At 43.1% G+C, this 26894-nt stretch overlaps 14 non-coding genes across 14 annotated transcripts; all 14 read left to right on the forward strand.

Annotated features, from left to right (window-relative positions):
• Positions 1-1511: 1511 nt before the first annotated feature.
• trnap-ugg (transfer RNA proline (anticodon UGG)) lies at positions 1512-1583 on the forward strand. The gene has a single exon. It is a non-coding gene; the product is annotated as a tRNA-Pro (tRNA).
• Positions 1584-4232: 2649 nt separating this feature from the next.
• On the forward strand, positions 4233-4304 carry trnap-cgg (transfer RNA proline (anticodon CGG)). Its single transcript has one exon. It is a non-coding gene; the product is annotated as a tRNA-Pro (tRNA).
• Positions 4305-5486: 1182 nt separating this feature from the next.
• Positions 5487-5558, forward strand: trnap-cgg (transfer RNA proline (anticodon CGG)). Its single transcript has one exon. It is a non-coding gene; the product is annotated as a tRNA-Pro (tRNA).
• A 1776-nt stretch (positions 5559-7334) lies between these two features.
• Positions 7335-7406, forward strand: trnap-ugg (transfer RNA proline (anticodon UGG)). Its single transcript has one exon. It is a non-coding gene; the product is annotated as a tRNA-Pro (tRNA).
• Positions 7407-8587: 1181 nt separating this feature from the next.
• On the forward strand, positions 8588-8659 carry trnap-ugg (transfer RNA proline (anticodon UGG)). Its single transcript has one exon. It is a non-coding gene; the product is annotated as a tRNA-Pro (tRNA).
• A 1507-nt stretch (positions 8660-10166) lies between these two features.
• trnap-ugg (transfer RNA proline (anticodon UGG)) lies at positions 10167-10238 on the forward strand. Its single transcript has one exon. It is a non-coding gene; the product is annotated as a tRNA-Pro (tRNA).
• Positions 10239-13068: 2830 nt separating this feature from the next.
• On the forward strand, positions 13069-13140 carry trnap-ugg (transfer RNA proline (anticodon UGG)). The gene has a single exon. It is a non-coding gene; the product is annotated as a tRNA-Pro (tRNA).
• Positions 13141-14647: 1507 nt separating this feature from the next.
• Positions 14648-14719, forward strand: trnap-ugg (transfer RNA proline (anticodon UGG)). Its single transcript has one exon. It is a non-coding gene; the product is annotated as a tRNA-Pro (tRNA).
• A 3156-nt stretch (positions 14720-17875) lies between these two features.
• On the forward strand, positions 17876-17947 carry trnap-ugg (transfer RNA proline (anticodon UGG)). Its single transcript has one exon. It is a non-coding gene; the product is annotated as a tRNA-Pro (tRNA).
• A 1506-nt stretch (positions 17948-19453) lies between these two features.
• On the forward strand, positions 19454-19525 carry trnap-ugg (transfer RNA proline (anticodon UGG)). The gene has a single exon. It is a non-coding gene; the product is annotated as a tRNA-Pro (tRNA).
• A 379-nt stretch (positions 19526-19904) lies between these two features.
• Positions 19905-19976, forward strand: trnap-ugg (transfer RNA proline (anticodon UGG)). Its single transcript has one exon. It is a non-coding gene; the product is annotated as a tRNA-Pro (tRNA).
• A 3282-nt stretch (positions 19977-23258) lies between these two features.
• trnap-ugg (transfer RNA proline (anticodon UGG)) lies at positions 23259-23330 on the forward strand. Its single transcript has one exon. It is a non-coding gene; the product is annotated as a tRNA-Pro (tRNA).
• A 1507-nt stretch (positions 23331-24837) lies between these two features.
• On the forward strand, positions 24838-24909 carry trnap-ugg (transfer RNA proline (anticodon UGG)). Its single transcript has one exon. It is a non-coding gene; the product is annotated as a tRNA-Pro (tRNA).
• A 379-nt stretch (positions 24910-25288) lies between these two features.
• On the forward strand, positions 25289-25360 carry trnap-ugg (transfer RNA proline (anticodon UGG)). Its single transcript has one exon. It is a non-coding gene; the product is annotated as a tRNA-Pro (tRNA).
• Positions 25361-26894: the final 1534 nt, after the last annotated feature.

Genomic DNA, 26894 nt, shown 5'->3' on the forward strand with positions numbered 1-26894 from the left:
CGATCTGATACCTATGACTTTTAAAGGTCAATGCAGTATACTAAAATGCCATTGTAGAATACACTGAGGTGCAAACATTTAGCGAGAAGGTGTCACTTTCAATGAAGCAAACTATTTGCAGCAAAAGTGCGGACTGTATCATATTTTGCCTTCACTAGCTTCTTTCCATTGGCTTCTCAACAAATCTAGAACAGAATGTAAAACCCTGCTTCTTACATATAAAGCTCTAAAGGGTCAAGCTCCATCATATCTAAAAGACCTCATGGTACCATATCATCCCAATAGGCCACTTCAGTCTCAGAATGCAAGCCTACTGTTGGTCGAAGAAGGAGAGGAGGAAGGTTTGTTTGTAGACAGAGAGAGAAGAGGAAAGCTAAGAACGTAGGACTGACAGTAGACGTGACGTGAAGAGGCGAGTGCAAGCAGGTTGGAACGGGTGGAGACAAGTGTCAGGTGTGTTTTGCCATAAAAGAGTATCAGCGAGAATGAAAGCAAAGGTGTTCAAGAAGGTGGTGAGACCAGCGATGTTCTTCGGCTTAGAGACAGTGGCACTGTAGAAAAGACAGGAGGCAGAGCTTGAGGTAGCAGAGCTTAAGATGTTGAGGTTCTCATTGGGAGTGACGAGGATGGATGGGATCAGGCATGAGTACATCAGAGGGACAGCTCATGTTAGCTGTTTTGGAGATAAAGTCAGAGAGGCCAGATTGAGATGGTTTGGACTTATTCAGAGGAGAGATGGTGAAAACAGTATATCGGATAAAAGATGCTGAGGTTGGAGCTGCCAGGCAAGAGGTCTAGAGGAAGACCAAAAAGGAGATTTTTAGATATACTCTCTCAAAAGAGAGTTCAAATGCTCTCCTCAAGTTCATTGAGATGCATACAAGAAAAGAGATGGTAACACTTTCAATGTAGTGAGGTGAGTGCAAGCAGGTTGGAACGGTGGAGAAAAGGGTCAGGTGTGTTTTGCGATAAAAGATTATCAGCGAGAATGAAAGCAAAGGTGTTCAAGAAGGTGGTGAGACCAGCGATGTTTTTCGGCTTAGAGACAGTGGCACTGTAGAAAAGACAGGAGGCAGAGCTGGAGGTAGCAGAGCTTAAGATGTTGAGGTTCTCATTGGGAGTGACGAGGATGGATGGGATCAGGCATGAGTACATCAGAGGGACAGCTCATGTTAGATGTTTTGGAGATAAAGTCAGAGAGGCCAGATTGAGGTGGTTTGGACATGTTCAGAGCAGAGACTGTCAATATGTCGGTAGAAGGATGCTGAGGTTGGAGCTGCCAGGCAAGAGGTCTAGAGGAAGAACAAAGAGGAGCTTTTTGGACATACTCTCTCAAAAGAGAGTTCAAATGCTCTCCAGAAGTTCATTGAGATGCATACAAGAAAAGAGATGGTAACACTTTCAATGTAGTGAGGTTGCCAATACACAAATTGGCCAATCTAAAGGTGAGTAAATTCTGTCTACAAATGGGATATTAGTTTACAAACACTGCAATTCGCTTGTCTTTATGTGGCTCGTTGGTCTAGGGGTATGATTCTCGCTTTGGGTGCGAGAGGTCCCGGGTTCAAATCCCGGACGAGCCCTTGACTGCGACATCTATTCCACAGATCTGTTCTCAGGAAAACTTTCACCTATGAAAGTCGACAAGTATGAAAACAGCCTTACCATAGCAAGCTTTATGAGGAATTGTGGGTTTGAGCACCACAAACTTTGACAGAGTAAGTGCACTTTTTCCTTGTTCAAACACAGGAAACTTTAGTTAGTACACGACACAAGATGCCAAGTGTTGATGTTTTGCCGATTTGGAAAACCCGACTTTCAAAAGTCAAGAGCTGACTGTATCATATTTTGCCTTCACTAGCCTTGGTCTAGGGGAATGATTCTCGCTTAGGGTGTGAGAAGTCTCCGGACGAGCCCTGAATGCTAAATTCAATGTCTATGAGAAAAGAAGATGTAACGCTTTCCACGTGTAACCACAAGACCAGATGCAAGTGTTGCTGTGAAAGTTGTTACTAGAACGAGACAAGATTCCACTCACTCGTGTTTTGCTGATCTGGAAACCACAACCTTTCTCTGTCAATGGAGTATGTCCTCACATTAATGTTTTTGTCGGAAATTTACACAACATGAATTTCTCAGTTTGAGAATGACTGAAGTTCTTGTTCTTCATTTGGATAGTAGGGCTGAACTCATTACAAGCCCACTGGACGCGAGGCTCGTTGGTCTAGGGGTATGATTCTCGCTTTGGTTGCGAGAGGTCCAGGAATCAAATCCCGGACGAGCCCTTGACTGCGACATCTATTCCACACACCGTTTTTAGGAAGACTTTCACCTACGAAAGTCGACAAGTATAAAAACAGCCTTACAATACCAAGCTTTACGAGGAATTGTGGGTTTGAGCACCACGAAATTTGACAGAGTAATTGCATGTTTTCCATTCCAAGCATGGATGTGTTGCCGATCTGATACCTATGACTTTTAAAGGTCAATGCAGTATACTAAAATGCCATTGTAGAATACACTGAGGTGCAAAAATTTAGCGAGAAGGTGTCACTTTCAATGAAGCAAACTATTTGCAGCAAAAGTGCTGACTGTATCATATTTTGCCTTCACTAGCTTCTTGCCATTGGCTTCTGTAGAAAAGACAGGAGGCAGAGCTGGAGGTAGCAGAGCTTAAGATGTTGAGGTTCTCATTTGGAGTGACAAGGATGGATAGGATCGGGCATGAGTACATCAGAGGGACAGCTTATGTTAGATGTTTTGGAGATAAAGTCAGAGAGGCTAGATTGAAGTGGTTTGGACTTATTCAGAGGAGAGATGGTGAAAACAGTATATCGGATAAAGGATGCTGAGGTTGGAGCTGCCAGGCAAGAGGTCTAGAGGAAGACCAAAGAGGAGATTTTTGGATATACTCTCTCAAAAGAGAGTTCAAATGCTCTCCTCAAGTTCATTGAGATGCATACAAGAAAAGAGATGGTAACACTTTCAATGTAGTGAGGTTGCCAATACACAAATTGCGAGAGGTCCCGGGTTCAAATCCCGGACGAGCCCTTGACTGCGACATCTATTCCACAGACCCTTTTTAGGAAGACTTTCACCTACGAAAGTCGACAAGTATAAAAACAGCCTTACTATACCTAGCTTTATGAGGAATTGTGGGTTTGAGCACCACAAAATTTGACAGAGTAATTGCATTTTTTCCATTCCAAGCATGGATGTGTTGCCGATCTGATACCTATGACTTTTAAAGGTCAATGCAGTATACTAAAATGCCATTGTAGAATACACTGAGGTGCAAACATTTAGCGAGAAGGTGTCACTTTCAATGAAGCAAACTATTTGCAGCAAAAGTGCTGACTGTATCATATTTTGCCTTCACTAGCTTCTTTCCATTGGCTTCTCAACAAATCTAGAACAGAATGTAAAACCCTGCTTCTTACATTTAAAGCTCTAAAGGGTCAAGCTCCATCATATCTAAAAGACCTCATGCTACCATATCATCCCAATAGGCCACTTCAGTCTCAGAATGCAAGCCTACTGTTGGTCGAAGAAGGAGAGGAGGAAGGTTTGTTTGTAGGCAGAGAGAGAAGAGGAAAGCTAAGAACGTAGAACTGACAGTAGACGTGACGTGAAGAGGCGAGTGCAAGCAGGTTGGAACGGGTGGAGAAAAGGGTCAGGTGTGTTTTGCGATAAAAGATTATCAGCGAGAATGAAAGCAAAGGTGTTCAAGAAGGTGGTGAGACCAGCGATGTTTTTCGGCTTAGAGACAGTGGCACTGTAGAAAAGACAGGAGGCAGAGCTGGAGGTAGCAGAGCTTAAGATGTTGAGGTTCTCATTGGGAGTGACGAGGATGGATGGGATCAGGCATGAGTACATCAGAGGGACAGCTCATGTTAGATGTTTTGGAGATAAAGTCAGAGAGGCCAGATTGAGGTGGTTTGGACATGTTAAGAGGAGAGACTGTCAATATGTCGGTAGAAGGATGCTGAGGTTGGAGCTGCCAGGCAAGAGGTCTAGAGGAAGACCAAAGAGGAGATTTTTAGATATACTCTCTCAAAAGAGAGTTCAAATGCTCTCCTCAAGTTCATTGAGATGCATAAAAGAAAAGAGATGGTAACACTTTCAATGTAGTGAGGTTGCCAATACACAAATTGGCCAATCTAAAGGTGAGTAAATTCTGTCTACAAATGGGATATTAGTTTACAAACTCTGCAATTCGCTTGTCTTTATGTGGCTCGTTGGTCTAGGGGTATGATTCTCGCTTCGGGTGCGAGAGGTCCCGGGTTCAAATCCCGGACGAGCCCTTGACTGCGACATCTATTCCACAGATCTGTTCTCAGGAAAACTTTCACCTATGAAAGTCGACAAGTATGAAAATAGCCTTACAATACCAAGCTTTACGAGGAATTGTGGGTTTGAGCACCACGAAATTTGACAGAGTAATTGCATGTTTTCCATTCCAAGCATGGATGTGTTGCCGATCTGATACCTATGACTTTTAAAGGTCAATGCAGTATACTAAAATGCCATTGTAGAATACACTGAGGTGCAAACATTTAGCGAGAAGGTGTCACTTTCAATGAAGCAAACTATTTGCAGCAAAAGTGCGGACTGTATCATATTTTGCCTTCACTAGCTTCTTTCCATTGGCTTCTCAACAAATCTAGAACAGAATGTAAAACCCTGCTTCTTACATATAAAGCTCTAAAGGGTCAAGCTCCATCATATCTAAAAGACCTCATGGTACCATATCATCCCAATAGGCCACTTCAGTCTCAGAATGCAAGCCTACTGTTGGTCGAAGAAGGAGAGGAGGAAGGTTTGTTTGTAGACAGAGAGAGAAGAGGAAAGCTAAGAACGTAGGACTGACAGTAGACGTGACGTGAAGAGGCGAGTGCAAGCAGGTTGGAACGGGTGGAGAAAAGTGTCAGGTGTGTTTTGCGATAAAAGAGTATCAGCGAGAATGAAAGCAAAGGTGTTCAAGACAGTGGTGAGACCAGCGATGTTTTTCGGCTTAGAGACAGTGGCGCTGTAGAAAAGACAGGAGGCAGAGCTGGAGGTAGCATAGCTTAAGATGTTGAGGTTCTCATTGGGAGTGACGAGGATGGATAGGATCAGGCATGAGTACATCAGAGGGACAGCTCATGTTAGATGTTTTGGAGATAAAGTCAGAGAGGCCAGATTGAGGTGGTTTGGACATGTTCAGAGGAGAGACTGTCAATATGTCGGTAGAAGGATGCTGAGGTTGGAGCTGCCAGGCAAGAGGTCTAGAGGAAGAACAAAGAGGAGCTTTTTGGACATACTCTCTCAAAAGAGAGTTCAAATGCTCTCCTCAAGTTCATTGAGATGCATACAAGAAAAGAGATGGTAACACTTTCAATGTAGTGAAGTTGCCAATACACAAATTGGCCAATCTAAAGGTGAGTAAATTCTGTCTACAAATGGGATATTAGTTTACAAACTCTGCAATTCCCTTCTCTTTATATGACTCGTTGGTCTAGGGGTATGATTCTCGCTTCGGGTGCGAGAGGTCCCGGGTTCAAATCCCGGACGAGCCCTTGACTGCGACATCTATTCCACAGACCCTTTTCAGGAAAACTTTCACCTATGAAAGTCGACAAGTATGAAAACAGCCTTACCATAGCAAGCTTTATGAGGAATTGTGGGTTTGAGCACCACAAACTTTGTCAGAGTAAGTACATTTTTTCCTTGTGCAAACACAGGAAACTTTAGTTAGTACACGACACAAGATGCCAAGTAATGATGTTATTAATGATGTTATTGATGTTTTGCCGATTTGGAAAACCCGACTTTCAAAAGTCAAGAGCTGACTGTATCATATTTTGCCTTCACTAGCCTTGGTCTAGGGGAATGATTTTCGCTTAGGGTGTGAGAGGTCTCCGGACGAGCCCTGAATGCTAAATTCAATGTCTATGAGAAGAGAGGATGTAACGCTTTCCACGTGTAACCACAAGACCAGATGCAAGTTTTGCTGTGAAAGTTGTTACTAGACGAGACAAGATTCCACTCACTCGTGTTTTGCTGAACCGGCTGAACTCAATACAAAACCACCGGACACGAGGCTCGTTGGTCTAGGGGTATGATTCTCGCTTTGGGTGCGAGAGGTCCTGGGTTCAAATTCCGGACGAGTGCTTGACTGCGACATCTATTCCACAAACCCTTTTTAGGAAGACTTTCACCTACGAAAGTCGACAAGTAGAAAAACAGCCTTACTATACCAAGCTTTATGAGGAATTGTGGGTTTGAGCACCACGAAATTTGACAGAGTAATTGCATGTTTTCCATTCCAAGCATGGATGTGTTGCCGATCTGATACCTATGACTTTTAAAGGTCAATGCAGTATACTAAAATGCCATTGAAGAATACACTGAGGTGCAAACATTTAGCGAGAAGGTGTCACTTTCAATAAAGCAAACTATTTGCAGCAAAAGTGCTGACTGTATCATATTTTGCCTTCACTAGCTTCTTGCCAATGGCTTCTCAACAAATCTAGAACAGAATGCAAAACCCTGCTTCTTACATATAAAGCTCTAAAGGGTCAAGCTCCATCATATCTAAAAGACCTCATGGTACCATATCATCCCAATAGGCCACTTCAGTCTCAGAATGCAAGCCTACTGTTGGTCGAAGAAGGAGAGGAGGAAGGTTTGTTTGTAGACAGAGAGAGAAGAGGAAAGCTAAGAACGTAGGACTGACAGTAGACGTGACGTGAAGAGGCGAGTGCAAGCAGGTTGGAACGGGTGGAGAAAAGGGTCAGGTGTGTTTTGCGATAAAAGAGTATCAGCGAGAATGAAAGCAAAGGTGTTCAAGACAGTGGTGAGACCAGCGATGTTTTTCGGCTTAGAGACAGTGGCACTGTAGAAAAGACAGGAGGCAGAGCTGGAGGTAGCAGAGCTTAAGATGTTGAGGTTCTCATTGGGAGTGACGAGGATGGATGGGATCAGGCATGAGTACATCAGAGGGACAGCTCATGTTAGATGTTTTGGAGATAAAGTCAGAGAGGCCAGATTGAGGTAGTTTGGACATGTTCAGAGGAGAGACTGTCAATATGTCGGTAGAAGGATGCTGAGGTTGGAGCTGCGAGGCAAGAGGTCTAAAGGAAGAACGAAGAGGACATTTTTGGATATACTCTCTCAAAAGAGAGTTCAAATGCTCTCCTCAAGTTCATTGAGATGCATACAAGAAAAGAGATGGTAACACTTTCAATGTAGTGAGGTTGCCAATACACAAATTGGCCAATCTAAAAGTGAGTAAATTCTGTCTACAAATGGGGTATTAGATCACAAACTCTGCAATTCTCTCGTCTTTATATGGCTCGTTGGTCTAGGGGTATGATTCTCGCTTTGGGTGCGAGAGGTCCCGGGTTCAAATCCCGGACGAGCCCTTGACTGCGACATCTATTCCACAGATCTGTTCTCAGGAAAACTTTCACCTATGAAAGTCGACAAGTATGAAAACAGCCTAACCATACCAAGCTTTATGAGGAATTGTGGGTTTGAGCACCACAAAATTTGACAGAGTAATTGCATTTTTTCCATTCCAAGCATGGATGTGTTGCCGATCTGATACCTATGACTTTTAAAGGTCAATGCAGTATACTAAAATGCCATTGTAGAATACACTGAGGTGCAAACATTTAGCGAGAAGGTGTCACTTTCAATGAAGCAAACTATTTTCAGCAAAAGTGCTGACTGTATCATATTTTGCCTTCACTAGCTTCTTTCCATTGGCTTCTCAACAAATCTAGAACAGAATGTAAAACCCTGCTTCTTACATATAAAGCTCTAAAGGGTCAAGCTCCATCATATCTAAAAGACCTCATGGTACCATATCATCCCAATAGGCCACTTCAGTCTCAGAATGCAAGCCTACCGTTGGTCGAAGAAGGAGAGGAGGAAGGTTTGTTTGTAGGCAGAAAGAGAAAAGGAAAGCTAAGAACGTAGGACTGAATGTAGACGTGACGTGAAGAGGCGAGTGCAAGCAGGTTGGAACGGGTGGAGAAAAGTGTCAGGTGTGTTTTGCGATAAAAGAGTATCAGCGAGAATGAAAGCAAAGGTGTTCAAGACAGTGGTGAGACCAGCGATGTTTTTCGGCTTAGAGACAGTAACACTGTAGAAAAGACAGGAGGCAGAGCTGGAGGTAGCAGAGCTTAAGATGTTGAGGTTCTCATTGGGAGTGACGAGGATGGATAGGATCAGGCATGAGTACATCAGAGGGACAGCTCATGTTAGATGTTTTGGAGATAAAGTCAGAGAGGCCAGATTGAGGTGGTTTGGACATGTTAAGAGGAGAGACTGTCAATATGTCGGTAGAAGGATGCTGAGGTTGGAGCTGCCAGGCAAGAGGTCTAGAGGAAGACCAAAGAGGAGATTTTTAGATATATTCTCTCAAAAGAGAGTTCAAATGCTCTCCTCAAGTTCATTGAGATGCATACAAGAAAAGAGATGGTAACACTTTCAATGTAGTGAGGTTGCCAATACACAAATTGGCCAATCTAAAGGTGAGTAAATTCTGTCTACAAATGGGATATTAGTTCACGAACTCTGCAATTAGCTTGTCTTTAATGGCTCGTTGGTCTAGGGGTATGATTCTCGCTTTGGGTGCGAGAGGTCCCGGGTTCAAATCCCGGACGAGCCCTTGACTGCGACATCTATTCCACAGATCTGTTCTCAGGAAAACTTTCACCTATGAAAGTCGACAAGTATGAAAACAGCCTTACCATAGCAAGCTTTATGAGGAATTGTGGGTTTGAGCACCACAAAATTTGACAGAGTAACTTCCTTTTTTCCATTCCAAGCATGGATGTGTTGCCGATCTGATACCTATGACTTTTAAAGGTCAATGCAGTATAATAAAATGCCATTGTAGAATACACTGAGGTGCAAACATTTAGCGAGAAGGTGTCACTTTCAATGAAGCAAACTATTTGCAGCAAAAGTGCGGACTGTATCATATTTTGCCTTCACTAGCTTCTTTCCATTGGCTTCTCAACAAATCTAGAACAGAATGTAAAACCCTGCTTCTTACATATAAAGCTCTAAAGGGTCAAGCTCCATCATATCTAAAAGACCTCATGGTACCATATCATCCCAATAGGCCACTTCAGTCTCAGAATGCAAGCCTACTGTTGGTCGAAGAAGGAGAAGAGGAAGGTTTGTTTGTAGGCAGAGAGAGAAGAGGAAAGCTAAGAACGTACGACTGACAGTAGACGTGACGTGAAGAGGCGAGTGCAAGCAGGTTGGAACGGGTGGAGACAAGTGTCAGGTTTGTTTTGCCATAAAAGAGTATCAGCGAGAATGAAAGCAAAGGTGTTCAAGACGGTGGTGAGACCAGCGATGTTTTTCGGCTTAGAGACAGTGGCACTGTAGAAAAGACAGGAGGCAGAGCTGGAGGTAGCAGAGCTTAAGATGTTGAGGTTCTCATTGGGAGTGACGAGGATGGATGGGATCAGGCATGAGTACATCAGAGGGACAGCTCATGTTAGATGTTTTGGAGATAAAGTCAGAGAGGCCAGATTGAGGTGGTTTGGACATGTTCAGAGGAGAGACTGTCAATATGTCGGTAGAAGGATGCTGAGGTTGGAGCTGCCAGGCAAGAGGTCTAGAGGAAGACCAAAGAGGAGATTTTTGGATATACTCTCTCAAAAGAGAGTTCAAATACTCTCCTCATGTTCATTGAGATGCATACAAGAAAAGAGATGGTAACACTTTCAATGTAGTGAGGTTGCCAAAACACAAATTGGCCAATCTAAAGGTGAGTAAATTCTGTAAATTCATATTTTGCCTTCACTAGCCTTGGTCTAGGGGAATGATTCTCGCTTAGGGTGTGAGAAGTCTCCGGACGAGCCCTGAATGCTAAATTCAATGTCTATGAGAAGAGAAGATGTAACGCTTTCCACGTGTAACCACAAGACCAGATGCAAGTGTTGCTGTGAAAGTTGTTACTAGAACGAGACAAGATTCCACTCACTCGTGTTTTGCTGATCTGGAAACCACAACCTTTCTCTGTCAATGGAGTATGTCCTCACATTAATGTTTTTGTCGGAAATTTACAAAACATGAATTTCTCAGTTTGAGAATGACTGAAGTTCTTGTTCTTCATTTGGATAGTAGGGCTGAACTCATTACAAACCCACTGGACGCGAGGCTCGTTGGTCTAGGGGTATGATTCTCGCTTTGGGTGCGAGAGGTCCGGGGTTCAAATCCCGGACGAGCCCTTGACTGCGACATCTATTCCACAGACCTTTTTTAGGAAGACTTTCACCTACGAAGGTCGACAAGTATAAAAACAGCCTTACTATACCAAGCTTTATGAGGAATTGTGGGTTTGAGCACCAGAAGGAAGGATGCTGAGGTTGGAGCTGCCAGGCAAGAGGTCTAGAGGAAGAACAAAGAGCAGATTTTTAGATATACTCTCTCAAAAGAGAGTTCAAATGCTCTCCTCAAGTTCATTGAGATGCATACAAGAAAAGAGATGGTAACACTTTCAATGTAGTGAGGTTGCCAATACACAAATTGGCCAATCTAAAGGTGAGTAAATTCTGTCTACAAATGGGGTATTAGATCACAAACTCTGCAATTCGCTCGTCCTTATGTGGCTCGTTGGTCTAGGGGTATGATTCTCGCTTTGGGTGCGAGAGGTCCCAGGTTCAAATCCCGGACGATCCCTTGACTGCGACATCTATTCCACAGATCTGTTCTCAGGAAAACTTTCACCTATGAAAGTCGACAAGTATGAAAACAGCCTTACCATAGCAAGCTTTATGAGGAATTGTGGGTTTGAGCACCACAAAATTTGACTAAGTAAGTAAGGTCACAGCAGTATACTAAAATGCCATTGTAGAATACACTGAGGTACAAACATTTAGCGAGAAGGTGTCACTTTCAATGAAGCAAACTATTTGCAGCAAAAGTGCGGACTGTATCATATATTGCCTTCACTAGCTTCTTTCCATTGGCTTCTCAACAAATCTAGAACAGAATGTAAAACCCTGCTTCTTACATATAAAGCTCTAAAGGGTCAAGCTCCATCATATCTAAAAGACCTCATGGTACCATATCATGCCAATAGGCCACTTCAGTCTCAGAATGCAAGCCTACTGTTGGTCGAAGAATGAGAGGAGGAAGGTTTGTTTGTAGACAGAGAGAGAATAGGAAAGCTAAGAACGTAGGACTGACAGTAGACGTGACGTGAAGAGGCGAGTGCAAGCAGGTTGGAACGGGTGGAGAAAAGTGTCAGGTATATTTTGCGATAAAAGAGTATCAGCGAGAATGAAAGCAAAGGTGTTCAAGACAGTGGTGAGACCAGCGATGTTTTTCGGCTTAGAGACAGTGGCACTGTAGAAAAGACAGGAGGCAGAGCTGGAGGTAGCATAGCTTAAGATGTTGAGGTTCTCATTGGGAGTGACGAGGATGGATAGGATCAGGCATGAGTACATCAGAGGGACAGCTCATGTTAGATGTTTTGGAGATAAAGTCAGAGAGGCCAGATTGAGGTGGTTTGGACATGTTCAGAGGAGAGACTGTCAATATGTCGGTAGAAGGATGCTGAGGTTGGAGCTGCCAGGCAAGAGGTCTAAACGAAGAACGAAGAGGACATTTTTGGATATACTCTCTCAAAAGAGAGTTAAAATGCTCTCCTCAAGTTCATTGAGATGCATACAAGAAAAGAGATGGTAACACTTTCAATGTAGTGAGGTTGCCAATACACAAATTGGCCAATCTAAAGGTGAGTAAATTCTGTCTACAAATGGGGTATTAGATCACAAACTCTGCAATTCTCTCGTCTTTATATGGCTGGTTGGTCTAGGGGTATGATTCTCGCTTTGGGTGCGAGAGGTCCCGGGTTGAAATCCCGGACGAGCCCTTGACTGCGACATCTATTCCACAGATCTGTTCTCAGGAAAACTTTCACCTATGAAAGTCGACAAGTATGAAAACAGCCTTACCATAGCAAGCTTTATGAGGAATTGTGGGTTTGAGCACCACAAAATTTGACAGAATAATTGCATTTTTTCCATTCCAAGCATGGATGTGTTGCCGATCTGATACCTATGACTTTTAAAGGTCAATGCAGTATACTAAAATGCCATTGTAGAATACACTGAGGTGCAAACATTTAGCGAGAAGGTGTCACTTTCAATGAAGCAAACTATTTGCAGCAAAAGTGCGGACTGTGTCATATTTTGCCTTCACTAGCTTCTTTCCATTGGCTTCTCAACAAATCTCGAACAGAATGTAAAACCCTGCTTCTTACATATAAAGCTCTAAAGGGTCAAGCTCCATCATATCTAAAAGACCTCATGGTACCATATCATCCCAATAGGCCACTTCAGTCTCAGAATGCAAGCCTACCGTTGGTCGAAGAAGGAGAGGAGGAAGGTTTGTTTGTAGGCAGAAAGAGAAAAGGAAAGCTAAGAACGTAGGACTGAATGTAGACGTGACGTGAAGAGGCGAGTGCAAGCAGGTTGGAACGGGTGGAGAAAAGTGTCAGGTGTGTTTTGCGATAAAAGAGTATCAGCGAGAATGAAAGCAAAGGTGTTCAAGACAGTGGTGAGACCAGCGATGTTTTTCGGCTTAGAGACAGTAACACTGTAGAAAAGACAGGAGGCAGAGCTGGAGGTAGCAGAGCTTAAGATGTTGAGGTTCTCATTGGGAGTGACGAGGATGGATAGGATCAGGCATGAGTACATCAGAGGGACAGCTCATGTTAGATGTTTTGGAGATAAAGTCAGAGAGGCCAGATTGAGGTGGTTTGGACATGTTAAGAGGAGAGACTGTCAATATGTCGGTAGAAGGATGCTGAGGTTGGAGCTGCCAGGCAAGAGGTCTAGAGGAAGACCAAAGAGGAGATTTTTAGATATATTCTCTCAAAAGAGAGTTCAAATGCTCTCCTCAAGTTCATTGAGATGCATACAAGAAAAGAGATGGTAACACTTTCAATGTAGTGAGGTTGCCAATACACAAATTGGCCAATCTAAAGGTGAGTAAATTCTGTCTACAAATGGGATATTAGTTCACGAACTCTGCAATTAGCTTGTCTTTAATGGCTCGTTGGTCTAGGGGTATGATTCTCGCTTTGGGTGCGAGAGGTCCCGGGTTCAAATCCCGGACGAGCCCTTGACTGCGACATCTATTCCACAGATCTGTTCTCAGGAAAACTTTCACCTATGAAAGTCGACAAGTATGAAAACAGCCTTACCATAGCAAGCTTTATGAGGAATTGTGGGTTTGAGCACCACAAAATTTGACAGAGTAACTTCCTTTTTTCCATTCCAAGCATGGATGTGTTGCCGATCTGATACCTATGACTTTTAAAGGTCAATGCAGTATAATAAAATGCCATTGTAGAATACACTGAGGTGCAAACATTTAGCGAGAAGGTGTCACTTTCAATGAAGCAAACTATTTGCAGCAAAAGTGCGGACTGTATCATATTTTGCCTTCACTAGCTTCTTTCCATTGGCTTCTCAACAAATCTAGAACAGAATGTAAAACCCTGCTTCTTACATATAAAGCTCTAAAGGGTCAAGCTCCATCATATCTAAAAGACCTCATGGTACCATATCATCCCAATAGGCCACTTCAGTCTCAGAATGCAAGCCTACTGTTGGTCGAAGAAGGAGAAGAGGAAGGTTTGTTTGTAGGCAGAGAGAGAAGAGGAAAGCTAAGAACGTACGACTGACAGTAGACGTGACGTGAAGAGGCGAGTGCAAGCAGGTTGGAACGGGTGGAGACAAGTGTCAGGTTTGTTTTGCCATAAAAGAGTATCAGCGAGAATGAAAGCAAAGGTGTTCAAGACGGTGGTGAGACCAGCGATGTTTTTCGGCTTAGAGACAGTGGCACTGTAGAAAAGACAGGAGGCAGAGCTGGAGGTAGCAGAGCTTAAGATGTTGAGGTTCTCATTGGGAGTGACGAGGATGGATGGGATCAGGCATGAGTACATCAGAGGGACAGCTCATGTTAGATGTTTTGGAGATAAAGTCAGAGAGGCCAGATTGAGGTGGTTTGGACATGTTCAGAGGAGAGACTGTCAATATGTCGGTAGAAGGATGCTGAGGTTGGAGCTGCCAGGCAAGAGGTCTAGAGGAAGACCAAAGAGGAGATTTTTGGATATACTCTCTCAAAAGAGAGTTCAAATACTCTCCTCATGTTCATTGAGATGCATACAAGAAAAGAGATGGTAACACTTTCAATGTAGTGAGGTTGCCAAAACACAAATTGGCCAATCTAAAGGTGAGTAAATTCTGTAAATTCATATTTTGCCTTCACTAGCCTTGGTCTAGGGGAATGATTCTCGCTTAGGGTGTGAGAAGTCTCCGGACGAGCCCTGAATGCTAAATTCAATGTCTATGAGAAGAGAAGATGTAACGCTTTCCACGTGTAACCACAAGACCAGATGCAAGTGTTGCTGTGAAAGTTGTTACTAGAACGAGACAAGATTCCACTCACTCGTGTTTTGCTGATCTGGAAACCACAACCTTTCTCTGTCAATGGAGTATGTCCTCACATTAATGTTTTTGTCGGAAATTTACAAAACATGAATTTCTCAGTTTGAGAATGACTGAAGTTCTTGTTCTTCATTTGGATAGTAGGGCTGAACTCATTACAAACCCACTGGACGCGAGGCTCGTTGGTCTAGGGGTATGATTCTCGCTTTGGGTGCGAGAGGTCCGGGGTTCAAATCCCGGACGAGCCCTTGACTGCGACATCTATTCCACAGACCTTTTTTAGGAAGACTTTCACCTACGAAGGTCGACAAGTATAAAAACAGCCTTACTATACCAAGCTTTATGAGGAATTGTGGGTTTGAGCACCAGAAGGAAGGATGCTGAGGTTGGAGCTGCCAGGCAAGAGGTCTAGAGGAAGAACAAAGAGCAGATTTTTAGATATACTCTCTCAAAAGAGAGTTCAAATGCTCTCCTCAAGTTCATTGAGATGCATACAAGAAAAGAGATGGTAACACTTTCAATGTAGTGAGGTTGCCAATACACAAATTGGCCAATCTAAAGGTGAGTAAATTCTGTCTACAAATGGGGTATTAGATCACAAACTCTGCAATTCGCTCGTCCTTATGTGGCTCGTTGGTCTAGGGGTATGATTCTCGCTTTGGGTGCGAGAGGTCCCAGGTTCAAATCCCGGACGATCCCTTGACTGCGACATCTATTCCACAGATCTGTTCTCAGGAAAACTTTCACCTATGAAAGTCGACAAGTATGAAAACAGCCTTACCATAGCAAGCTTTATGAGGAATTGTGGGTTTGAGCACCACAAAATTTGACTAAGTAAGTAAGGTCACAGCAGTATACTAAAATGCCATTGTAGAATACACTGAGGTACAAACATTTAGCGAGAAGGTGTCACTTTCAATGAAGCAAACTATTTGCAGCAAAAGTGCGGACTGTATCATATATTGCCTTCACTAGCTTCTTTCCATTGGCTTCTCAACAAATCTAGAACAGAATGTAAAACCCTGCTTCTTACATATAAAGCTCTAAAGGGTCAAGCTCCATCATATCTAAAAGACCTCATGGTACCATATCATGCCAATAGGCCACTTCAGTCTCAGAATGCAAGCCTACTGTTGGTCGAAGAATGAGAGGAGGAAGGTTTGTTTGTAGACAGAGAGAGAATAGGAAAGCTAAGAACGTAGGACTGACAGTAGACGTGACGTGAAGAGGCGAGTGCAAGCAGGTTGGAACGGGTGGAGAAAAGTGTCAGGTATATTTTGCGATAAAAGAGTATCAGCGAGAATGAAAGCAAAGGTGTTCAAGACAGTGGTGAGACCAGCGATGTTTTTCGGCTTAGAGACAGTGGCACTGTAGAAAAGACAGGAGGCAGAGCTGGAGGTAGCATAGCTTAAGATGTTGAGGTTCTCATTGGGAGTGACGAGGATGGATAGGATCAGGCATGAGTACATCAGAGGGACAGCTCATGTTAGATGTTTTGGAGATAAAGTCAGAGAGGCCAGATTGAGGTGGTTTGGACATGTTCAGAGGAGAGACTGTCAATATGTCGGTAGAAGGATGCTGAGGTTGGAGCTGCCAGGCAAGAGGTCTAAACGAAGAACGAAGAGGACATTTTTGGATATACTCTCTCAAAAGAGAGTTAAAATGCTCTCCTCAAGTTCATTGAGATGCATACAAGAAAAGAGATGGTAACACTTTCAATGTAGTGAGGTTGCCAATACACAAATTGGCCAATCTAAAGGTGAGTAAATTCTGTCTACAAATGGGGTATTAGATCACAAACTCTGCAATTCTCTCGTCTTTATATGGCTGGTTGGTCTAGGGGTATGATTCTCGCTTTGGGTGCGAGAGGTCCCGGGTTGAAATCCCGGACGAGCCCTTGACTGCGACATCTATTCCACAGATCTGTTCTCAGGAAAACTTTCACCTATGAAAGTCGACAAGTATGAAAACAGCCTTACCATAGCAAGCTTTATGAGGAATTGTGGGTTTGAGCACCACAAAATTTGACAGAATAATTGCATTTTTTCCATTCCAAGCATGGATGTGTTGCCGATCTGATACCTATGACTTTTAAAGGTCAATGCAGTATACTAAAATGCCATTGTAGAATACACTGAGGTGCAAACATTTAGCGAGAAGGTGTCACTTTCAATGAAGCAAACTATTTGCAGCAAAAGTGCGGACTGTGTCATATTTTGCCTTCACTAGCTTCTTTCCATTGGCTTCTCAACAAATCTCGAACAGAATGTAAAACCCTGCTTCTTACATATAAAGCTCTAAAGGGTCAAGCTCCATCATATCTAAAAGACCTCATGGTACCATATCATCCCAATAGGCCACTTCAGTCTCAGAATGCAAGCCTACTGTTGGTCGAAGAAGGAGAGGAGGAAGGTTTGTTTGTAGGCAGAAAGAGAAAAGGAAAGCTAAGAACGTAGGACTGAATGTAGACGTGACGTGAAGAGGCGAGTGCAAGCAGGTTGGAACGGGTGGAGACAAGTGTCAGGTGTGTTTTGCGATAAAAGAGTATCAGCGAGAATGAAAGCAAAGGTGTTCAAGACGGTGGTGAGACCAGCGATGTTTTTCGGCTTAGAGACAGTGGCACTGTAGAAAAGACAGGAGGCAGAGCTGGAGGTAGCAGAGCTTAAGATGTTGAGGTTCTCATTGGGAGTGACGAGGATGGATAGGATCAGGCATGAGTACATCAGAGGGACAGCTCATGTTAGATGTTTTGGAGATAAAGTCAGAGAGGCCAGATTGAGGTGGTTTGGACATGTTAAGAGGAGAGACTGTCAATATGTCGGTAGAAGGATGCTGAGGTTGGAGCTGCGAGGCAAGAGGTCTAGAGGAAGAACAAAGAGGAGATTTTTGGATATACTCTCTCAAAAGAGAGTTCAAATGCTCTCCTCAAGTTCATTGAGATGCATACAAGAAAAGAGATGGTAACACTTTCAATGTAGTGAGGTTGCTAAAACACAAATTGGCCAATCTAAAGGTGAGTAAATTCTGTAAATTCATATTTTGCCTTCACTAGCCTTGGTCTAGGGGAATGATTCTCGCTTAGGGTGTGAGAAGTCTCCGGACGAGCCCTGAATGCTAAATTCAATGTCTATGAGAAGAGAAGATGTAACGCTTTCCACGTGTAACCACAAGACCAGATGCAAGTGTTGCTGTGAAAGTTGTTACTAGAACGAGACAAGATTCCACTCACTCGTGTTTTGCTGATCTGGAAACCACAACCTTTCTCTGTCAATGGAGTATGTCCTCACATTAATGTTTTTGTCGGAAATTTACACAACATGAATTTCTCAGTTTGAGAATGACTGAAGTTCTTGTTCTTCATTTGGATAGTAGGGCTGAACTCATTACAAGCCCACTGGACGCGAGGCTCGTTGGTCTAGGGGTAGGATTCTCGCTTTGGGTGCGAGAGGTCCCGGGTTCAAATCCCAGACGAGCCCTTGACTGCGACATCTATTCCACAGACCTTTTTTAGGAAGACTTTCACCTACGAAAGTCGACAAGTATAAAAACAGCCTTACTATACCAAGCTTTATGAGGAATTGTGGGTTTGAGCACCACAAAATTTGACAGAGTAATTGCATTTTTTCCATTCCAAGCATGGATGTGTTGCCGATCTGATACCTATGACTTTTAAAGGTCAATGCAGTATACTAAAATGCCATTGTAGAATACACTGAGGTGCAAACATTTAGCGAGAAGGTGTCACTTTCAATGAAGCAAACTATTTTCAGCAAAAGTGCTGACTGTATCATATTTTGCCTTCACTAGCTTCTTTCCATTGGCTTCTCAACAAATCTAGAACAGAATGTAAAACCCTGCTTCTTACATATAAAGCTCTAAAGGGTCAAGCTCCATCATATCTAAAAGACCTCATGGTACCATATCATCCCAATAGGCCACTTCAGTCTCAGAATGCAAGCCTACTGTTGGTCGAAGAAGGAGAAGAGGAAGGTTTGTTTGTAGGCAGAGAGAGAAGAGGAAAGCTAAGAACGTACGACTGACAGTAGACGTGACGTGAAGAGGCGAGTGCAAGCAGGTTGGAACGGGTGGAGACAAGTGTCAGGTTTGTTTTGCCATAAAAGAGTATCAGCGAGAATGAAAGCAAAGGTGTTCAAGACGGTGGTGAGACCAGCGATGTTTTTCGGCTTAGAGACAGTGGCACTGTAGAAAAGACAGGAGGCAGAGCTGGAGGTAGCAGAGCTTAAGATGTTGAGGTTCTCATTGGGAGTGACGAGGATGGATGGGATCAGGCATGAGTACATCAGAGGGACAGCTCATGTTAGATGTTTTGGAGATAAAGTCAGAGAGGCCAGATTGAGGTGGTTTGGACATGTTCAGAGGAGAGACTGTCAATATGTCGGTAGAAGGATGCTGAGGTTGGAGCTGCCAGGCAAGAGGTCTAGAGGAAGACCAAAGAGGAGATTTTTAGATATACTCTCTCAAAAGAGAGTTCAACGACTCTCCTCATGTTCATTGAGATGCATACAAGAAAAGAGATGGTAACACTTTCAATGTAGTGAGGTTGCCAAAACACAAATTGGCCAATCTAAAGGTGAGTAAATTCTGTAAATTCATATTTTGCCTTCACTAGCCTTGGTCTAGGGGAATGATTCTCGCTTAGGGTGTGAGAAGTCTCCGGACGAGCCCTGAATGCTAAATTCAATGTCTATGAGAAGAGAAGATGTAACGCTTTCCACGTGTAACCACAAGACCAGATGCAAGTGTTGCTGTGAAAGTTGTTACTAGAACGAGACAAGATTCCACTCACTCGTGTTTTGCTGATCTGGAAACCACAACCTTTCTCTGTCAATGGAGTATGTCCTCACATTAATGTTTTTGTCGGAAATTTACAAAACATGAATTTCTCAGTTTGAGAATGACTGAAGTTCTTGTTCTTCATTTGGATAGTAGGGCTGAACTCATTACAAACCCACTGGACGCGAGGCTCGTTGGTCTAGGGGTATGATTCTCGCTTTGGGTGCGAGAGGTCCCGGGTTCAAATCCCGGACGAGCCCTTGACTGCGACATCTATTCCACAGACCTTTTTTAGGAAGACTTTCACCTACGAAAGTCGACAAGTATAAAAACAGCCTTACTATACCAAGCTTTATGAGGAATTGTGGGTTTGAGCACCAGAAGGAAGGATGCTGAGGTTGGAGCTGCCAGGCAAGAGGTCTAGAGGAAGAACAAAGAGCAGATTTTTAGATATACTCTCTCAAAAGAGAGTTCAAATGCTCTCCTCAAGTTCATTGAGATGCATACAAGAAAAGAGATGGTAACACTTTCAATGTAGTGAGGTTGCCAATACACAAATTGGCCAATCTAAAGGTGAGTAAATTCTGTCTACAAATGGGGTATTAGATCACAAACTCTGCAATTTGCTCGTCCTTATGTGGCTCGTTGGTCTAGGGGTATGATTCTCGCTTTGGGTGCGAGAGGTCCCAGGTTCAAATCCCGGACGAGCCCTTGACTGCGACATCTATTCCACAGATCTGTTCTCAGGAAAACTTTCACCTATGAAAGTCGACAAGTATGAAAACAGCCTTACCATAGCAAGCTTTATGAGGAATTGTGGGTTTGAGCACCACAAAATTTGACAGAGTAAGTAAGGTCACAGCAGTATACTAAAATGCCATTGTAGAATACACTGAGGTACAAACATTTAGCGAGAAGGTGTCACTTTCAATGAAGCAAACTATTTGCAGCAAAAGTGCGGACTGTATCATATATTGCCTTCACTAGCTTCTTTCCATTGGCTTCTCAACAAATCTAGAACAGAATGTAAAACCCTGCTTCTTACATATAAAGCTCTAAAGGGTCAAGCTCCATCATATCTAAAAGACCTCATGGTACCATATCATGCCAATAGGCCACTTCAGTCTCAGAATGCAAGCCTACTGTTGGTCGAAGAATGAGAGGAGGAAGGTTTGTTTGTAGACAGAGAGAGAATAGGAAAGCTAAGAACGTAGGACTGACAGTAGACGTGACGTGAAGAGGCGAGTGCAAGCAGGTTGGAACGAAGACCAAAGGAAGACCAAAAAGGAGATTTTTAGATATACTCTCTCAAAACAGAGTTCAAATGCTCTCCTCAAGTTCATTGAGATGCATACAAGAAAAGAGATGGTAACACTTTCAATGTAGTGAGGTTGCCAATACACAAATTGGCCAATCTAAAGGTGAGTAAATTCTGTCTACAAATGGGATATTAGTTTACAAACTCTGCAATTAGCTTGTCTTTATATGGCTCGTTGGTCTAGGGGTATGATTTTCGCTTAGGGTGCGAGAGGTCCAGGGTTCACATCCCGGACGAGCTCTTGACTGCGACATCTTTTCCACAGATCTATTCTTAGGAAAACTTTCACCTATGAAAGTCGATAAGTATGAAAACAGCCTTACCATAGCAAGCTTTATGAGGAATTGTGGGTTTGAGAACCACAAAATTTGACAGAGTAATTGCATTTTTTCCATTCCAAGCATGGATGTGTTGCCGATCTGATACCTATGATTTTTAAAGGTCAATGCAGTATACTAAAATGCCATTGTAGAATACACTGAGGTGCAAACATTTAGCGAGAAGGTGTCACTTTCAATGAAGCAAACTATTTGCAGCAAAAGTGCGGACTGTATCATATTTTGCCTTCACTAGCTTCTTTCCATTGGCTTCTCAACAAATCTCGAACAGAATGTAAAACCCTGCTTCTTACATATAAAGCTCTAAAGGGTCAAGCTCCATCATATCTAAAAGACCTCATGGTACCATATCATCCCAATAGGCCACTTCAGTCTCAGAATGCAAGCCTACTGTTGGTCGAAGAATGAGAGGAGGAAGGTTTGTTTGTAGACAGAGAGAGAAGACGAAAGCTAAGAACGTAGGACTGACAGTAGACGTGACGTGAAGAGGCGAGTGCAAGCAGGTTGGAACGGGTGGAGAAAAGTGTCAGGTATATTTTGCGATAAAAGAGTATCAGCGAGAATGAAAGCAAAGGTGTTCAAGACAGTGGTGAGACCAGCGATGTTTTTCGGCTTAGAGACAGTGGCACTGTAGAAAAGACAGGAGGCAGAGCTGGAGGTAGCATAGCTTAAGATGTTGAGGTTCTCATTGGGAGTGACGAGGATGGATAGGATCAGGCATGAGTACATCAGAGGGACAGCTCATGTTAGATGTTTTGGAGATAAAGTCAGAGAGGCCAGATTGAGGTGGTTTGGACATGTTCAGAGGAGAGACTGTCAATATGTCGGTAGAAGGATGCTGAGGTTGGAGCTGCCAGGCAAGAGGTCTAGAGGAAGACCAAAAAGGAGATTTTTAGATATACTCTCTCAAAAGAGAGTTCAAATGCTCTCCTCAAGTTCATTGAGATGCATACAAGAAAAGAGATGGTAACACTTTCAATGTAGTGAGGTTGCCAATACACAAATTGGCCAATCTAAAGGTGAGTAAATTCTGTCTACAAATGGGATATTAGTTTACAAACTCTAAATTCGCTTGTCTTTATATGGCTCGTTGGTCTAGGGGTATGATTTTCGCTTAGGGTGCGAGAGGTCCAGGGTTCACATCCCGGACGAGCTCTTGACTGCGACATCTTTTCCACAGATCTATTCTTAGGAAAACTTTCACCTATGAAAGTCGATAAGTATGAAAACAGCCTTACCATAGCAAGCTTTATGAGGAATTGTGGGTTTGAGAACCACAAAATTTGACAGAGTAATTGCGTTTTTTCCATTCCAAGCATGGATGTGTTGCCGATCTGATACCTATGACTTTTAAAGGTCAATGCAGTATACTAAAATGCCATTGTAGAATACACTGAGGTGCAAACATTTAGCGAGAAGGTGTCACTTTCAATGAAGCAAACTATTTGCAGCAAAAGTGCGGACTGTATCATATTTTGCCTTCACTAGCTTCTTTCCATTGGCTTCTCAACAAATCTCGAACAGAATGTAAAACCCTGCTTCTTACATATAAAGCTCTAAAGGGTCAAGCTCCATCATATCTAAAAGACCTCATGGTACCATATCATCCCAATAGGCCACTTCAGTCTCAGAATGCAAGCCTACTGTTGGTCGAAGAAGGAGAGGAGGAAGGTTTGTTTGTAGGCAGAAAGAGAAAAGGAAAGCTAAGAACGTAGGACTGAATGTAGACGTGACGTGAAGAGGCGAGTGCAAGCAGGTTGGAACGGGTGGAGAAAAGTGTCAGGTGTGTTTTGCGATAAAAGAGTATCAGCAAGAATGAAAGCAAAGGTGTTCAAGACGATGGTGAGACCAGCGATGTTTTTCGGCTTAGAGACAGTAACACTGTAGAAAAGACAGGAGGCAGAGCTGGAGGTAGCAGAGCTTAAGATGTTGAGGTTCTCATTGGGAGTGACGAGGATGGATAGGATCAGGCATGAGTACATCAGAGGGACAGCTCATGTTAGATGTTTTGGAGATAAAGTCAGAGAGGCCAGATTGAGGTGGTTTGGACATGTTAAGAGGAGAGACTGTCAATATGTCGGTAGAAGGATGCTGAGGTTGGAGCTGCCAGGCAAGAGGTCTAGAGGAAGACCAAAGAGGAGATTTTTAGATATACTCTCTCAAAAGAGAGTTCAAATGCTCTCCTCAAGTTCATTGAGATGCATACAAGAAAAGAGATGGTAACACTTTCAATGTAGTGAGGTTGCCAATACACAAATTGGCCAATCTAAAGGTGAGTAAATTCTGTCTACAAATGGGATATTAGTTCACGAACTCTGCAATTAGCTTGTCTTTAATGGCTCGTTGGTCTAGGGGTATGATTCTCGCTTTGGGTGCGAGAGGTCCCAGGTTCAAATCCCGGACGAGCCCTTGACTGCGACATCTATTCCACAGATCTGTTCTCAGGAAAACTTTCACCTATGAAAGTCGACAAGTATGAAAACAGCCTTACCATAGCAAGCTTTATGAGGAATTGTGGGTTTGAGCACCACAAAATTTGACAGAGTAACTTCCTTTTTTCCATTCCAAGCATGGATGTGTTGCCGATCTGATACCTATGACTTTTAAAGGTCAATGCAGTATAATAAAATGCCATTGTAGAATACACTGAGGTGCAAACATTTAGCGAGAAGGTGTCACTTTCAATGAAGCAAACTATTTGCAGCAAAAGTGCGGACTGTATCATATTTTGCCTTCACTAGCTTCTTTCCATTGGCTTCTCAACAAATCTCGAACAGAATGTAAAACCCTGCTTCTTACATATAAAGCTCTAAAGGGTCAAGCTCCATCATATCTAAAAGACCTCATGGTACCATATCATCCCAATAGGCCACTTCAGTCTCAGAATGCAAGCCTACTGTTGGTCGAAGAAGGAGAAGAGGAAGGTTTGTTTGTAGGCAGAGAGAGAAGAGGAAAGCTAAGAACGTACGACTGACAGTAGACGTGACGTGAAGAGGCGAGTGCAAGCAGGTTGGAACGGGTGGAGACAAGTGTCAGGTTTGTTTTGCCATAAAAGAGTATCAGCGAGAATGAAAGCAAAGGTGTTCAAGACGGTGGTGAGACCAGCGATGTTTTTCGGCTTAGAGACAGTGGCACTGTAGAAAAGACAGGAGGCAGAGCTGGAGGTAGCAGAGCTTAAGATGTTGAGGTTCTCATTGGGAGTGACGAGGATGGATGGGATCAGGCATGAGTACATCAGAGGGACAGCTCATGTTAGATGTTTTGGAGATAAAGTCAGAGAGGCCAGATTGAGGTGGTTTGGACATGTTCAGAGGAGAGACTGTCAATATGTCGGTAGAAGGATGCTGAGGTTGGAGCTGCCAGGCAAGAGGTCTAGAGGAAGACCAAAGAGGAGATTTTTGGATATACTCTCTCAAAAGAGAGTTCAACGACTCTCCTCATGTTCATTGAGATGCATACAAGAAAAGAGATGGTAACACTTTCAATGTAGTGAGGTTGCCAAAACACAAATTGGCCAATCTAAAGGTGAGTAAATTCTGTAAATTCATATTTTGCCTTCACTAGCCTTGGTCTAGGGGAATGATTCTCGCTTAGGGTGTGAGAAGTCTCCGGACGAGCCCTGAATGCTAAATTCAATGTCTATGAGAAGAGAAGATGTAACGCTTTCCACGTGTAACCACAAGACCAGATGCAAGTGTTGCTGTGAAAGTTGTTACTAGAACGAGACAAGATTCCACTCACTCGTGTTTTGCTGATCTGGAAACCACAACCTTTCTCTGTCAATGGAGTATGTCCTCACATTAATGTTTTTGTCGGAAATTTACAAAACATGAATTTCTCAGTTTGAGAATGACTGAAGTTCTTGTTCTTCATTTGGATAGTAGGGCTGAACTCATTACAAACCCACTGGACGCGAGGCTCGTTGGTCTAGGGGTATGATTCTCGCTTTGGGTGCGAGAGGTCCCGGGTTCAAATCCCGGACGAGCCCTTGACTGCGACATCTATTCCACAGACCTTTTTTAGGAAGACTTTCACCTACGAAAGTCGACAAGTATAAAAACAGCCTTACTATACCAAGCTTTATGAGGAATTGTGGGTTTGAGCACCAGAAGGAAGGATGCTGAGGTTGGAGCTGCCAGGCAAGAGGTCTAGAGGAAGAACAAAGAGCAGATTTTTAGATATACTCTCTCAAAAGAGAGTTCAAATGCTCTCCTCAAGTTCATTGAGATGCATACAAGAAAAGAGATGGTAACACTTTCAATGTAGTGAGGTTGCCAATACACAAATTGGCCAATCTAAAGGTGAGTAAATTCTGTCTACAAATGGGGTATTAGATCACAAACTCTGCAATTTGCTCGTCCTTATGTGGCTCGTTGGTCTAGGGGTATGATTCTCGCTTTGGGTGCGAGAGGTCCCAGGTTCAAATCCCGGACGAGCCCTTGACTGCGACATCTATTCCACAGATCTGTTCTCAGGAAAACTTTCACCTATGAAAGTCGACAAGTATGAAAACAGCCTTACCATAGCAAGCTTTATGAGGAATTGTGGGTTTGAGCACCACAAAATTTGACTAAGTAAGTAAGGTCACAGCAGTATACTAAAATGCCATTGTAGAATACACTGAGGTACAAACATTTAGCGAGAAGGTGTCACTTTCAATGAAGCAAACTATTTGCAGCAAAAGTGCGGACTGTATCATATATTGCCTTCACTAGCTTCTTTCCATTGGCTTCTCAACAAATCTAGAACAGAATGTAAAACCCTGCTTCTTACATATAAAGCTCTAAAGGGTCAAGCTCCATCATATCTAAAAGACCTCATGGTACCATATCATGCCAATAGGCCACTTCAGTCTCAGAATGCAAGCCTACTGTTGGTCGAAGAAGGAGAGGAGGAAGGTTTGTTTGTAGACAGAGAGAGAATAGGAAAGCTAAGAACGTAGGACTGACAGTAGACGTGACGTGAAGAGGCGAGTGCAAGCAGGTTGGAACGAAGACCAAAGGAAGACCAAAAAGGAGATTTTTAGATATACTCTCTCAAAACAGAGTTCAAATGCTCTCCTCAAGTTCATTGAGATGCATACAAGAAAATAGATGGTAACACTTTCAATGTAGTGAGGTTGCCAATACACAAATTGGCCAATCTAAAGGTGAGTAAATTCTGTCTACAAATGGGATATTAGTTTACAAACTCTGCAATTCGCTTGTCTTTATATGGCTCGTTGGTCTAGGGGTATGATTTTCGCTTAGGGTGCGAGAGGTCCAGGGTTCACATCCCGGACGAGCTCTTGACTGCGACATCTTTTCCACAGATCTATTCTTAGGAAAACTTTCACCTATGAAAGTCGATAAGTATGAAAACAGCCTTACCATAGCAAGCTTTATGAGGAATTGTGGGTTTGAGAACCACAAAATTTGACAGAGTAATTGCATTTTTTCCATTCCAAGCATGGATGTGTTGCCGATCTGATACCTATGACTTTTAAAGGTCAATGCAGTATACTAAAATGCCATTGTAGAATACACTGAGGTGCAAACATTTAGCGAGAAGGTGTCACTTTCAATGAAGCAAACTATTTGCAGCAAAAGTGCGGACTGTATCATATTTTGCCTTCACTAGCTTCTTTCCATTGGCTTCTCAACAAATCTCGAACAGAATGTAAAACCCTGCTTCTTACATATAAAGCTCTAAAGGGTCAAGCTCCATCATATCTAAAAGACCTCATGGTACCATATCATCCCAATAGGCCACTTCAGTCTCAGAATGCAAGCCTACTGTTGGTCGAAGAATGAGAGGAGGAAGGTTTGTTTGTAGACAGAGAGAGAAGAGGAAAGCTAAGAACGTAGGACTGACAGTAGACGTGACGTGAAGAGGCGAGTGCAAGCAGGTTGGAACGGGTGGAGAAAAGTGTCAGGTATATTTTGCGATAAAAGAGTATCAGCGAGAATGAAAGCAAAGGTGTTCAAGACAGTG

Source organism: Channa argus, chromosome 4 (genome assembly GCF_033026475.1).
Source record: "Channa argus isolate prfri chromosome 4, Channa argus male v1.0, whole genome shotgun sequence".
Taxonomy (NCBI): Eukaryota; Metazoa; Chordata; class Actinopteri; order Anabantiformes; family Channidae; genus Channa; species Channa argus.